At 53.5% G+C, this 13,705-nt stretch overlaps 2 long non-coding RNA genes across 2 annotated transcripts; one reads left to right on the forward strand and one right to left on the reverse strand.

Annotated features, from left to right (window-relative positions):
• Positions 1–1,833: 1,833 nt before the first annotated feature.
• Positions 1,834–7,113, reverse strand: LOC139436259 (uncharacterized). Its single transcript, XR_011645354.1, has 2 exons — positions 7,015–7,113; positions 1,834–5,855 (listed from the first exon to the last, which is right to left on the reverse strand). It is a non-coding gene; the product is annotated as an uncharacterized lncRNA (long non-coding RNA).
• A 1,033-nt stretch (positions 7,114–8,146) lies between these two features.
• On the forward strand, positions 8,147–9,120 carry LOC139436229 (uncharacterized). Its single transcript, XR_011645312.1, has 2 exons — positions 8,147–8,398; positions 8,755–9,120. It is a non-coding gene; the product is annotated as an uncharacterized lncRNA (long non-coding RNA).
• The last annotated feature ends 4,585 nt before the right edge of the window (positions 9,121–13,705 follow it).

Here is a 13,705-nt window from a genome sequence, read left to right on the forward strand (position 1 = left end):
GCAGTCTCTGAGGTGATGTTCCGGGCAAGCAGGAAGTCTCCACTCTGGGGTTTTCCCCTGGGGAGGCTGGGGACTGCCTGCTAAGTCGTCCCAGGACCTGCGGGCACAGCCAGGGAGAGCTTCCTGCCCCCGCGCCCTGAGATGGCCAGCAGGTACGGAGCCACCCCTGGCAGCTGGCGGCGGTGGCGGTCAAGCAGGTGCTGAACCAGGAGGCCTGGGGCCTGGGGCAGAGCTCTCCCCGTGCAGCACCCTGTCATACCCAGGCTGGCTCAGGGGCTGCTCGAGGGAGCTGGTGCAGGTCCTGGGGGAGCTGCCCGAAGGCAAGGAAAGCAATGGCCCCTGAGTACCCCATGGATGTGGAGGGCCCCCAATTCCTGTGCTCCTCGCTGCTTGGGCAGCTGCCCCTGGAGCACAGCCCCTCCGGGCCTTCCCCTGCCAACCCTCCACCCCCAGGAGCTCTGCTCCGTGCATAAGAACCCCTTCATTCCGGCAGCCCACGTGGCGCCGCCTGATTTCGAAGTCCTTTCCCTTCTCCAGCATCCTGAGCTCAGGCCTCCACAGCAGTGGATGTGCCAATGTCGGCTGGGGCCGTTCTGCTTGTTTTTCTGAGCATGGCTGATGTGCCCTTGGCCTCACGGTCCACACGTGACAGAGCGGGGGGCAAGCTTAGTCTTCCTTCTGCTCCCCCCACCTTGCCCTCCCACCCCACTTAGCTTGAAGTTTTGGGGTCCACAAGGATCCAGATGTACCTGGTCTGCCCTGCCCTGAGGTACCAATGTTCCTGAGCCAAGTTACCCAGCAGGTTCAGAAACTCTGGACAAACAGCCCACAGGGATGGCGGGAATTCCAGAGCATGCTTCTGGTGTGTTCCATGGGGGTAAACGCTGGCTCACCTAGTCAGGATTCAGACAGAATGTCACTTGCTGAAGGGATGACTGGTTACACGCGAGGAGGTCCACTGAGAGTGCGTGGAAATGGACCCTGGGCATTTCCTCAGAAACTGCTCCAGGCGGTTAGAGGCTGGCACCCAGGGTCCCCGGACAGCCAACCCTGCTTCCCAGAGCGAGAGTCAACTTCCAGAAGCAGTGTTATCCACTAAGCTCTCTGCTTCCTTCCTTTTCCCTGTCAGGCCTCTCTCCCAGGTTTGCCTCAGGTTTTCTCACAGGGCTTCGCCCCTCATCCTGCGTGGAGCAGCAGGTTCACAGGGGCAGCCCCTTTCCTCGGAGCATTCCGACTCGCCCAAAGGCCCAGTCTACTTTTTGGGGTCTCCTACACGCTTAAACGTGGAGTTGGTAAATGTGCTTCTTCCTGACGTGGTTTCCTCTTTCATTTGCAGTTAAAAACCACGACCACTAAAGTGACTTCCACAACTCACTGTAATAATCACTTGCATAATGGGGTTGGGGATGGTGTTTTGGGGAACAGGAGGGGGTGACTGTGTGTTTTTTTTTTCCAACCCTTGTGAGACCCATTTCAGTGAAGTAAGAATGTTTTACCAAGACCTGGGAGGGAAGTCAGGCTGTCAACCTGCCCTTTCTCATTCTCCTCGTGTAGCTTACTATGGACGCCTTCCCCTCCACGTAAGGGAGAGGTTGACATCGTTAGATTCCCCTGTCTTTATTTGTAAGACACCCCCTATTTATCCAACATAGTGCCATGGCTAAGCACCCAGACCCCGGAGCCTGCAGTCAGATTGTAGGTGTTCAAGTCCCAACCCCATCACGTACTAGCTTGGTAAGCTTGGGCCTGTTTTTACCCTGCCTCCATTTCCTCATCTGTGAAATGGGCTAACCCTTACCTCATAGGGCTGTAATAAGAATTACATGAGTTCACTTGAGATTTTTATCCTCTGCTTTGATTCTCTGTTGGTCTGTACTTTGCACAGTTGTTGATTGACATTTGAGGTTGTCAATTTCTCACTGGCCAGTCAGGCTGACGATTTACCTCCAGTAGGTATGTCCTATACATTTCCCCCTTTCTGGAACCAAGCAACAAATACCCAGGTTTTCCTTCAACAGAGGTGAATGTAGTCTTACCTGCTTCTGACAGAGAAGCATTTAGTAAACGGAAACAGCTTGCAGAGACCCCCGTGGCCATGCACGGCTTGCAATTGCTCTCGCGAGCGTATATTGTCGTTTTTATTTGTTGCAGGTTCACATCATGGTTCATCACATCTGCGACCTGGGTGAAAGGTCAGAGGTACCCAGTGCCCCTCAGAGGGAAATGACTTGGTTTCCCATGCAAGAGGCCTCCCCGCCCCCGAGCGACCCTGTGTCCCAGCCTCTGGTGCTAAAGTCAATCCACAGAGGCGCTGAGCAAACAATGACTTCAGCCTCGCCTGTGCGGCTGTCCCTGTGCAAATAACCGAGCCTGCGTGTGTGTTTGGCCTGGGCTGGGGAACAGAGGTGACCCGAATGATGTTAGGTGCCCAAAGCCATTGAAATATGTCAAAAATAACTCAGTCAACACAAGCCAGCTAGTGCTAGGCTACAAAATGTGAGGCCAGGTTATGTTCCCATAAGCATTTCATTCAAGCAACATAGGTTGGAAAAGAGCCCCTCTTGCGGAGCCCTCCCGCGGTGCCTTTGACCTTGGGAGCAGCAGTGACCACTCAGCCAGTCACAGCTCTGCAAGTGGTGACCTCATCACGGGGGTGGACGGCTCTCCTCTGGGCACCTTCCAGCTCCAAGTGATAGAAGTGAAATACGGTTCTGTCCCGCCCACTCTCTCTCCCTTAAGGTCAAAGGCATCTGAGCAAGGCTCGGAAGACATGCAGGAAAAGTTCTCCATCCCACAGATGCAGTTAGACTGCCGGCAGGCCTGGGGGCACGCACACGCAGATGGCCTGATCACTCAAGTTCCAAGCTTGTGCCTCCGCCTCCTAGTGCTGTCATAAGCACGTAGCACAGCCTGGGGGGCCAGAAGCCTGATGTCAAGGTGTTGGCAGTGCCATGCTTCTTCTGAAGCCTCCAGGTGCTGGGGGCTGCCTGCCCCGTCTCTCCCCCTCCCTTCGCATGGCCCCCTTCGTCCTCGTGACTGTGTGTTTGTGTCTTCCTACAGGGACACCAGCCATACTGGAATAGGGACCCCCTCATCCAGTGTGGGCTCATTTTCACATCTTGGAAGACCCGCTTTCCAAATAAGGTCACATTCACAGGACCAGCAGTTAGGTCCTGAACGTGACTTTTGGGGGGCCACAATTCAACCCCTAACAGTGCCCACCAGACCCGGAGCAGAGCGCTCTTGCTTCCCGTTTCATGCAGTCTGCCCCTTTACCCTCTGAAGCCCATGTGATGGGCAGGCCAGAATTGTCTGGGGAGCAGTAGTGATCAAAAAGGGCCCTGGCTTGTAGGTGACCTCCCCATAAGAGAGGCCAGGCTAATGATATCATTAATGCCAGCAGTAATTACAGGAAAAGTAGCAGAAATAGTGCACTGCACTCCCAGCATACACCTGCTGCCATGCTAGGTGCTTGCTAGCACAACTGTCTAGTTTAATCATCACAACCTCTGCAGGGAGGGAGCTTCCATTTATCTTCATTTTGCAGAGGACCTAACTGAGGCTCAGCTAAGTCAAGCAACCTGTCAAAGGAACAAGTTAAGTAAGTGGCCGAGCTGAGACTCAAGCCCAGGTCTGTATGATGCCAAAACTGATCCCCTTTCCCTGTAAGACTGGAGACCTCCTCTTTCCCTGTGCTGCTCAAAGTTAGACTTATTCTCATCAGATGGGTTTCTAGATGAATCTCAAGAAGGTGACTGTTCTAGTTGCATAATGGGAGATTTGGAACCATCACAGCACTGTGTCTTATGACCCAGAATTTGGAACCAAGTGTCTCCTACAGCTGTGACGGTAGGATTCTTCTCTACACCTAATTGCTCCTCAACTTTGAGGAGAACCATCTTACATCCCTCACAGGCACTATTTTTCAAACATCAGTTTTCACTTGGGGCACTCTCTCTCTTTGGGAGATTGCAAAAATTAAATCGTTTTTAAGCAACCAAACAACACTTCTGGGGTTTGTAATAAACTTGTGAAATTTGCGGAACTTGGTGCTTGGGGTTCTCTCAGTCCCACTTCCCTGGGGCCCTAAGGAGCTTCGAACTGGCTCTTTATTTTCCTGTTTGAGAGTTGACGGTGCCAGGGGGGTCCCAGCCATGTGTCTTGGATGAAGGGGACAATGAGTTCTAAGACAATCAAGGGGCTTTAGGAGAGCAACTCCCAAATGGGATTTTCAGCCCCTGCCTTGACTCTTCATTGTGGGAAAGTCCAGATGACCACGCAGGAAGGGTGGTCCTACCTGCAGGGATCGGCCTTGTTTGGTTCTATGGAGTTAAACTGCTGAGTGGACACAAACAAGTCCCAACTACCCCCTTGTGTGAGTTTACTATTTTCCCCTTCCATCAAATGACTCCAGGGTCCCTTGAAGGGTGGGACAACTCTCCAATTTATGGCACTCTCCTTCCTCTTCTTCAGGTCTTCTCCGCTCAGTGAAAATAGCAGTAAGATGATTTCCATGCATCAGCTGCCACTGGGCTTCTACTGTCACAGTTGTGAGCGGATCACACCAGACCGAGTGTGTTTCTTGTTCCTCCAGTCTCTTGGATGGGAGCTCAGCTTCACACGGTCAGGACCTTGATGGTGTCAGGCCAATGGGATGAACAGAACATTTTAACTTTCCCTTTCCTGCTACGTGGGGCCTCTGACATAGAGGAGGCCCCTTCCCTCTGCAGGACAGCTTATGGGGAACGAGGGGCTCAGAAGGAACTTAAACTTTGCTTCTTGTTGTTGGTACTTGGAGGGCAATGCTGCTATATTTTTCCAATCATAAGAGCGAAGGACCTGGGGTCAGGGCCAGAATGCTGGGTGCCCACCCTGGCCCTGCCCCTTAACCAGCCATGGCCTCTCTCTGCGCTTTGCTTCCCTTATCTGGATACTGCAGATACTAACAGTACCTTACCTTACAGAGTTAAATACGTTAATACACAGAAAGCACTTTCAGCCATGCCTACTAGATAAGAAACGCTTACTAGTATCCATGAAACTCTCATTTTACTATTATTTCTGCTCCGCAGAGCATTTTTCCTAGCCATGTTTTCTAACAGACTGTGAGGATAGATGAGAAACAGTTTGAAGGCTAGGGGAGATTCAGGGTTAAATGACACCACAGATCCTCTAAGCAGGGTGTGGTATTTGCCTTCCTGAAGAGGTCGAGATCCTAATCTCCAGAACCTGGGAAGACCTTAGGCTGCCTGGCAAAGGGGACTGAAGGTTGACAATTGGCCCACTGACCTTAACACAGGAGGATTATCCCGGGCTTTCTGCTGGGCCCAGTGGAATCACTCAGGGTCTTTAAAAGTGGAAGGAGGAGGCAAAGGGTGAACGTCAGAGGGAGAAACAGAGAAACGTGTGGCTGCTGCCCCTGAAGGCGGGGGAGGGGGCCCCGAGCCCTGGAGTGTGAGTGGCCTCTGGAAGCTGGAAGGGAAAGGCAACGGGTTCTCCCCTGGGGTCTGGAAGAAGTGCTGCCCTGCCAACAGTGTGAGTTTAGCCTGGCCAGACCTGTGCCAGACTTCTATCCTATTCGACTCTAAGATAATAGATTTGCACTGTGTGGGCCCCTAAATGTGTGGTGGTTTGTCATAGCAGCGATAGGAACACGCGGTGCTGCTGTTTTTGTGTCCCATGTGCTGGCGCGGACTAACCCCAGTGCTCAGAATTGTCCCGGGCGTGGAGCGCACCTCGGCACCCTGAGGCGGGCGTTTCTTGATCGACCCCTCAGAGAACATGGCGCTGCCAGCGATGCGATCTCTTCCAGAGCTGCGTCTTCCTTCCGTCGCCATCCAGGAATTCTGGAGGTCCTGCGGGATGGGAGGGGCCGGTCTTTGCCACAGTAGAGGTACTGCGCAGTATGTGGGACGCTTGTCCCCGGCTCCTTACCACACTGCTGGACTGAGCATGCTCAAGACTGGGCTTTCATTTCCCACTGGACTCCATCCTTGAAGAAAACTGTTGACCACCATAAAAACACTAGCGCAAAATGGAGTCTGACACGTCCACTGCCCTCTTGCCTCACCTGCCGCTTATATTAGAGGCTGGCTTTCTGGAAAGACTTCCCTTGGCATCGAGGAAGCTGAAGTCTCCCTCTTGGCGCCGTGCTGGGTGACTGGACCGTTTTTTGCCACCTCCCTCTGGGGTGTTGCCATCTCCAGAAGCTCTGAGCTCTGGAGATCCTTAGCATCCCTGGGCCTCCCTCCTTTACCAAACACGGTTAGGATTTAGACCATCTTTCAAGGCAACATCCGGCTCATTTCCCTCAAGTTCCTTTTTTAAAATTCAGTCTTTCATCTAAACTCATTTCAGTTCAGTGCAATCCCTTGCCTTTCTTTCCTTCCTTCCCTCCCTCCTCTTTTCCTTTCTCTCTCTCCTCCCTCCCTCTTCCCTTCTTTCTCCTTCTTTTGGCCTTCGGAGACAGCTAAGTTTGTGAGAGCTTCCTTCCCCACACTTAGCGACTGGGGTTAGAAGTGAAAGTGCTGGCTATGACCTGACTTCTTTCTTTCTTTCTGGCCACAGAGCCACAAGGTTCAGTCCCAGGAGCCGATCGGGGACATCTCGTTGCGCCATCTGCCTGCATCCCGCCCCCACCAACCACCGAGCTCTGATTGTTGTTGTTGGTTTTATTTGTTTTAAGTGTCTGTTGGCTTTATAAATTCGCTAGCTCTGTACATTTGTGCTTTTTTTCAAAAAGCCTCAGCTTGCGAGCATAAAAGCCAAGCCGGGGTAAGGAGAACAAACAAAAGAGCGGGGCTGGCAGCAGGCTAACGAATCGAAGGCGCCTGCTCGGGGGCTGCAGATGTGCTGAGACCACACTTAGCCTGGGGCCTGGTGAGCTGCCGGGGAGGGGTGCCCGGCGCCTTCAAACGCATCTGAGAACTTCTCGTTGCCTCGGGGTTTAAATACAACCCATGCCCACACTTCCTGCTCCTCCACGAGGGTATGCACAGAATGCGGGTGACTCACCAGTGGTGGTTTTTGAATGTGTCTGTCATGAGGAGGTGCCATCAAAAGCCCATCCTGTTTCAGATGTTATTTTTTCCACTCTCAGCGACGCGGCGCTATAAAAGCCGAAGGCTGAAAACCAGTGTTTGTTTTGAGCGCAGAAAGTGAAGGGCCAATTAATTGTGCCGCAGCAAGTAGCGCCCGAGCGCCGGAGGGAAAACGTGCCAGCAGCGCGGGGAGGGCGTTTCGGGGGCCTTGTTTTTTGAAAAGTTTAATTATATTTCAACGAAAGCCAAACTGTCAAAACATGGGAGGGTGACGTGCCTGCTTTGAAAACGCATTCGCCTTCTTAGCCAAGGAGGGGGGCCTCGGGCCCGCTCCCACGACGTTTCCCCACCAACCCCCCGGGTGTTTTCCCCAGACCCGGGTTTGTGACGTGGGAGACTGGAGAGGAGAACCGAGGAAGGCTTGGACGTGCGCCGGGCGGGGAGGGCTGGACCTCTCAGGCCCGGCTCATGCCATTTGCAGGCCCTTGCCGTTCGTTGTCCCTTGCTCTAGAGGAACTCTGGTAGAGAGCCTCCCGTCTGGTGGAGGACTAAAGGCAGGCTGCGTGGGCCACCCGAGGCCCTGGGGGGGAGAGGAGTGAGACTGCCCCGGGGCGTCCGCAGAGCCAGGGGCTGGCGGAGGCCCCCGAGCGGCCTGCTTTTCAGGGCCTCGCTCTTGAGTTTTTCTCCTCAGTGGCCTCTCGTCAGGGAGGTTTTCCTCCCACGATACCCTCGCCTTCACGTGAGCTTCTGGAACAAGCTCCCTGCTTCCCCAGCACAGATCCCCGAGCTTGTCCTTCTTGTGCCTGAGGCGGCCGCCCCGGGCAGGACCGCCTCCTCCCAGCAGGCCCCGGGCCGCCTCCGCCATTTCCCTCTCGGCTGCTGGTCTTTCAAGACGAGCCCCCGTGTCGCTCACATGGCGCTCTCTTCTGCCACCCTGGTGACACCCCACGGCAGCGTTTTCTTGCTTCTCCTGATTTTTCTAATTTCCAGCTCCTGCCCCCACTAGAGTACAATATATGGTGCAAAACCCACTGTTGGGCAGAGTGAACTTTTTGGCCTGTGGCCAGAGGGGCTCTTTTGACCTCAGAGAAGCGTTGCCAGATAAAATCAATACAGGTCACCCAGTTGAATCCGAATTTCAGATAAACAATTGGTACTCTCTTAGTGTACGGCCTAGATACTGTATTTAAAAAGCGTGCCCCATGCAGTATTTAGGGCATACTTGGACTGAAAAAGCATTCGTTGTTTATCTGAAGTTCACATTTAACTGGACATCCTGTTTTTTGGTTGCTGAATCTGGCAAGCCGATCGGAGCCTCTTGTGTTCGGCGTGAATGTGGGTTACACCAGTGGCGGCCGGTGAGCGGGCTCCCCCGGGAGCAGAGCCGGGTGGGAGTGTGCGCGCCCTCGGGGCCCTGTGTGCAGCCCCCTGGGAACTTCCTCCTCTTGCCCGCCAGGCCACGCCGGCACCCGCACCTCTGCCGGCCCCGCACGAGCGCCCAGGGCCCCGCGGTGGCCCGGCACGCAGCAGGCAGGCCCTCCCTCCGAGCGAGGGGAGCCGGTGGTGGCCCGGGGAGGGCTGGCACCAGCCCCCACGAGGCCAGGCCTGCAGCGGCAGCCAGGGCAGGGCAGCCCGCCCCTTGGACAGCCTGCAGATGGGACTGGCAGCCACCCTGCCCTCCGCATCGTGACGGCCTTCTCCTCCCTTCTTCCAGATTCTTTTAAAAATGACATTTGGGAAGCAGCAGAGGGTGCGGGAAACTCAGAAACTGGCTGCAATGGAAAACAGGAAAGGAGCGCCCCTAATGAAAAGCAGCTAGCTCCCCGCTCCTCGCGCAGCGCCTGGAATCCAAGCGAGGAGGGGAAGTTGTTCCCGTTGCTGGCAGGCGCCGTGAGAAGGCGGCCGGGGCGGGCCCAGCCTGCGAGCACCCGCCGCCGCCAAGGAGGGCGTGGGGTTTTGTCCAGAAGGTCTCTGCAAGACCTCCTCACCTTCAGAGGTCTCTATAGTGGCCCTCTCTCCCACCAGAGCCGACACTGGGCTCGGAGCTCAGTGCTCAGGTCCACGGACCATTCAGAACCTGCAGAGCTGCTCAGAGCCATCTTGCGTTTTTTTCCTCACAGGCAGAAAAGTCCCCTTTGAAGTTACCCAAGAATTGCTCTTAGCACACAGCATTTTCTCATTAAGCACTTGGCTTATTAAGCACTATCTGTTTCCAAGTTATTTGTGCAAAAATAAATACAGGAGAACACAGCCGTGCTGTGTGATAGTTTTGTAGTAGATTTGCTTCGTAGATTCAAGAGAAGCCTCAGAGATGGAAAGCCGCTGGACTTAGGTCACACAGCATGTTGTTCATTCATCTAATACTGATGTGTGGGGTACTAGTCCAGACACTGGAGAAAGGAAGATGAAAAAGACACAATTCCCAGGCAGGCACATCTTGAGCTAACAGGAACAGAGTAGGGTAAGAGACAGGAGAGCAGTGTAGAAGAGGTACCAGTCAGTCCAAGGTGGGGAGAGGTTAGTTTTTTCGGAGACGGGGTGAGTGAAGGAGCAGTGGTCAGCCAAGATATGAGAGTTTACATATCAGAGCACAGGGTCCGGTGCAGATGTCAGGCCTCTCGGTCATGGCTTTAGGACATCAGACAAATCCAGTGCCATCAGGACGGTCAGCTGGCCGGAGTGGGGGGGGGGGCATGGGGCATAGACCAGGGAGCAAAAGGTCAACAGCCAGGAGACCTGGATTCCAGTTTTGCCTCCTACTTGGCCAAATTTGGGTGTGTCATCTTACACCTCTAGACCCTCAGCCGCACATTTCATCATCTGAAACTTAGGGGAGACTGGATTTGGGGATTTCTAAGAGGGCTTTGCTCACCAACATTCCAGAATTCTCTGTGAAGCCATAAGCCTTCGGCCACAGCCCACTGCATCAACTCAAACTCTCAGCCTCCTCTGGCTCAGCGATTTCTCTGCAGACGACCCTTCAACAAAACAGCTCGTGTCTGCCGAGCGCCGGCGACCCTTGGGGCACCGTTTGGGATGTGCTGGTGTGTGTGCGGACACGGTTTTGCTCCCGTGAAGGGATCGGTGGAGAAACGAGCTGGAGAACGTGCCCCTCTTGGTGCCAAGTTCTCAACAGCCTCCTCGCCCTGGCTCTTGGCTGGGCCCGAAGGGATCCCTGGGTAGCTGCAGACATACGCGCTCCCCACGCTCTCACTTTGATCTCAGCAGAGTTGCAGCCTGTGGCTCTGGTGGGCTCGGCTCCTCGGTGCGGGGGAGCTGATCTTGCAGCACATTAGAGTAGGCGGTGCTCTGCGGAAGAGTCTTTTCCAAATCCGAGGTCAGCGCGGCCGTCGGGGCAGCCTGAGACGGGCTCGCCCCCGCACGTCTCGCTTCTGGGGGGCTTGGCCAAGTCTCTCTCCCTTGAAGACAGCCGAGGTGCCCAGAAGAGACCCTTTCTATGAGGAGTGCCTAGAAAACCTGTGGGATCAGGGAAGAGGCATTTCTGTGCTGATATTTTATGCAAATGACTGAAAGGAGCATTTAAGATTTTAGGAAAAAGATGTTAAGCAGCACAGGGTACATGTGGAAGGATGAGGGAGGCCGAAGATGCCGAGGCGACAGTGAGGCCATTTCTTCCACGAGGGGATGGGGACGATAGCTGTCACGTCTTTGCTTGGTGCATCGACGAGCTAGCTCACAACTCAATTCGTTCCTCTTCCAGTTGGAAGAGACTGCCGGTTACCTGAGCAGACCTGTATCCCACTGACAGGCCAGCAGAATTATCAATAATTCCTACTTTCGTTCTTAAAAGCGCTCGTTTGGACAGTATGTATGTTATGGTCATCCTAGAAGAGCCGAACCAAATATCTACTTGGAAAGCACAAGTTGACTAGAATAGAGGAGATGAAGTCTCCAAAGCACAAGGCCCAGCCTCCAAGACGGGCAGGGCCTGGACCCCCCTCAGTGCCCCACGGCTTCTCAGTTATGATGGCTTTTCTCCAGTTCCTGCCACTCCCAATGCCAGGCCTGCACTGAAGTTCTGGCCCTCATGACACAGGTTTCAGAAGCCTGTGAACCGGGAAACACTCTGGAAACCTTTTGGGCTTCTGCGGGGTGCCTGCCTCTGCCTCTCCGGCTGCTCTGCCCCTCTCCCCAACTCGCCTTCAGCACGTGTGGGGGTCCAGATGCCACCTGGAATGGAGGAGGCGAGACCAGAACTGGCCCCAGCCTCCCTCTCCTTCCAGCCCTTTCCACAATGGCCCCATGACATCTCGTGATCCTAGCGCTCTGAAGGCTGCATATTCGGGGAGTGCTGCACAAAGCTGTCCCAGATTATTGGCTTTCAAAGGAAAACCAGAGGGGCTCCCAGGATGGCCCGATCTGGTAGAGAGGACACAGTCCCTGGAGCTACAGACACCTGGGTTCCAATCCTGCCCCCCAGCCGGATGACTGACAGCCTCAGTAGAATGGCGATCCGTGGAGAGAAAACTAAACAAAGAAACTAAGGAGGGTGGCCCACAGTCCCAGTTGTCAGCGGTGCTCCTGGTTTTAGCACCCAAGGTCTCAGGGAACCCTTGGTGCTGGGCACACCAGAGCAGCTGGTCATCCTGAATTGTGCCTAGTGTTTAGTAGATACTCAGTGCATTTTAGTTCTCTCCACTCCTGGGAAAAAACAGCACAATTATTCCTGGTAAAATTTAAGCTGTGGTGACTGGTGAGTGGGGGTATATTTGTGGGTGAGAGGCTTCCTGAAGCAAGTGAGGTCCTCTCCATGCGCTCTCCCTTCTCCACTGACAAGGCTGGCTCTGATCACGCTATTTAAGGGGAACTGAGCACAGACCCTGGGAATCCAAAAGCACCAAAGCCACCCACGCATCGCCGTTGTGAATGTCAGCACTTCCTCCTTTGCTTGCCTCTGTAGAGCTGATCTGGCCCTGGAGACTCTGAGAAGCATTGTGCTTCTAACAATAGAAAGTCCCATCTCCCCATCGATTTGGAAATTCTGTGCCTGGTGCTCTTCTGTGCCCTAGGAATACAGATGTCATCAAAACCAACTCCCTGCCCTCTTGGAGCTTCCACTCTAGAAAGGGTGACAGACAACCAGCCAGTAAATAACCAGACGGTGTAAGGTCAGGTAGTGCTAGACGCTATGAAGACACAAGAAGGACAGTGAGGAGACTGGGAGTGGTAGAAGCTCTTTGAGGTAGGACAGTCAGGTAAGCCTTCTCTGAGGGAGGTTTAGTGTACGCCATGTGATGATTTGCAGGAAGCATCCTTGGGCAGAGGGAAACAGCAGTGTAAAGGCCCTGGTGGAGGATGCTGGTTGACCTGCTGGAGGAAGAGTGAGGAGGCCAGTGTGGCTGCAGGCAGCAGGTGGGGGATGGTCTTGTTGAATTTGGGATTTTTTTCCCTAATTCTGTTGAGAAACAGTTGGAAAATTTGATCGGAGGAGTGAAATGAGCTGATTGACATTTTACCTGGATCACTCTAGCAGCTGAATGAAGAATAGACAGTAGAAGAGCAAAATAAGATTAGGAGACTTGCAATAGCCCAGGTGTGAGATTATGGTGGACTGGACACAATGGTAGAAGTGGAGGAGGTAAGACCTGATTTGGTGCTGGCTATATTTTGAAGGCAGAGCTTATAGGACTTTCTGATGGGTTGGGGATGGAGAGGGAGAGAAAAAGAGGAGTCATTGATGATGCTTTTAGCCGTGGGTGCAGGGTGATTCCATTTCTGGAGATAGGGAACATTGGGGAGGGAACAGGTTTGGGGAAAATCAAGGCTTCGGTTTGGGGTATTTTGAATTTGAGGTGCTAATTAGACAGCCAAGGGGAGATGGAGAGTAGTAGTTGTATATATTTGTAAACAGGTGTGATACGAAAAATATTCAGTAGCCAGGATGGTCAGGATGCTGGAAGTTCAGGATGAATGCTGGCCATAAAGAACAAGTCTGGCTGTGGCAGTGTGCGCTGCTGCACTGTGCGGAGATAGTTCATTGCAGAGGCCCCAGTTTCCATGTGAAAATCTGCAATTAGAGCCAGCATGCTGGCAAGATCCACCAGGGAGAACATGTAAGGGAGGCCAGGCAAGGTGGAGGAGCCACTCCAACCTCTCCATGACTCAGGCTCAAGAACATTTTAACCTTCATTCATGAGTACAGAGCTCTGAAACAAAGCCTTCCACTGGATGGCAAATCTGAGATGCCCACTCTTCTCCAAGTGAACACATACCCAATGACACTCATCGATTGCCCCATCCATGTGCTGGTCCTTCAGACTCCCCTGCTCCTCTTAAGACCTCAAGCGTTCTTCTTATCACCTGCGTACAGCATCCTCTTTGACTCTTCCCTCCCCTTAGCTAATGCATACAAGTAGTTGCCAAATCTACTTTCTCCTTGATTGGTCCATTCCTTTATGTTCCCAAGCTGCCAGCCCTAATGGAACTCCCTTTACTTCCTGCTTGAACCAGGCCAATAGCTCCTCTTGCATCCTGGCAGAAGACAACTTGCAGAACTAGTGCCCAGTGGATATAAGGCCAGTACCAGGCATGATTCTTAAGAGTCAGGCTTTGTTCAAGGTCCAGGAATTGGCACAAGGGGAGGACGATGCTGGGGTGTGGAGCACAGTTCCAGAGACTGTGAGTTCCCAGGCAAAGCTGGGGTG

The sequence above is a fragment of the Dasypus novemcinctus genome, chromosome 13 (genome assembly GCF_030445035.2).
Source record: "Dasypus novemcinctus isolate mDasNov1 chromosome 13, mDasNov1.1.hap2, whole genome shotgun sequence".
Lineage (NCBI taxonomy): Eukaryota > Metazoa > Chordata > Mammalia > Cingulata > Dasypodidae > Dasypus > Dasypus novemcinctus.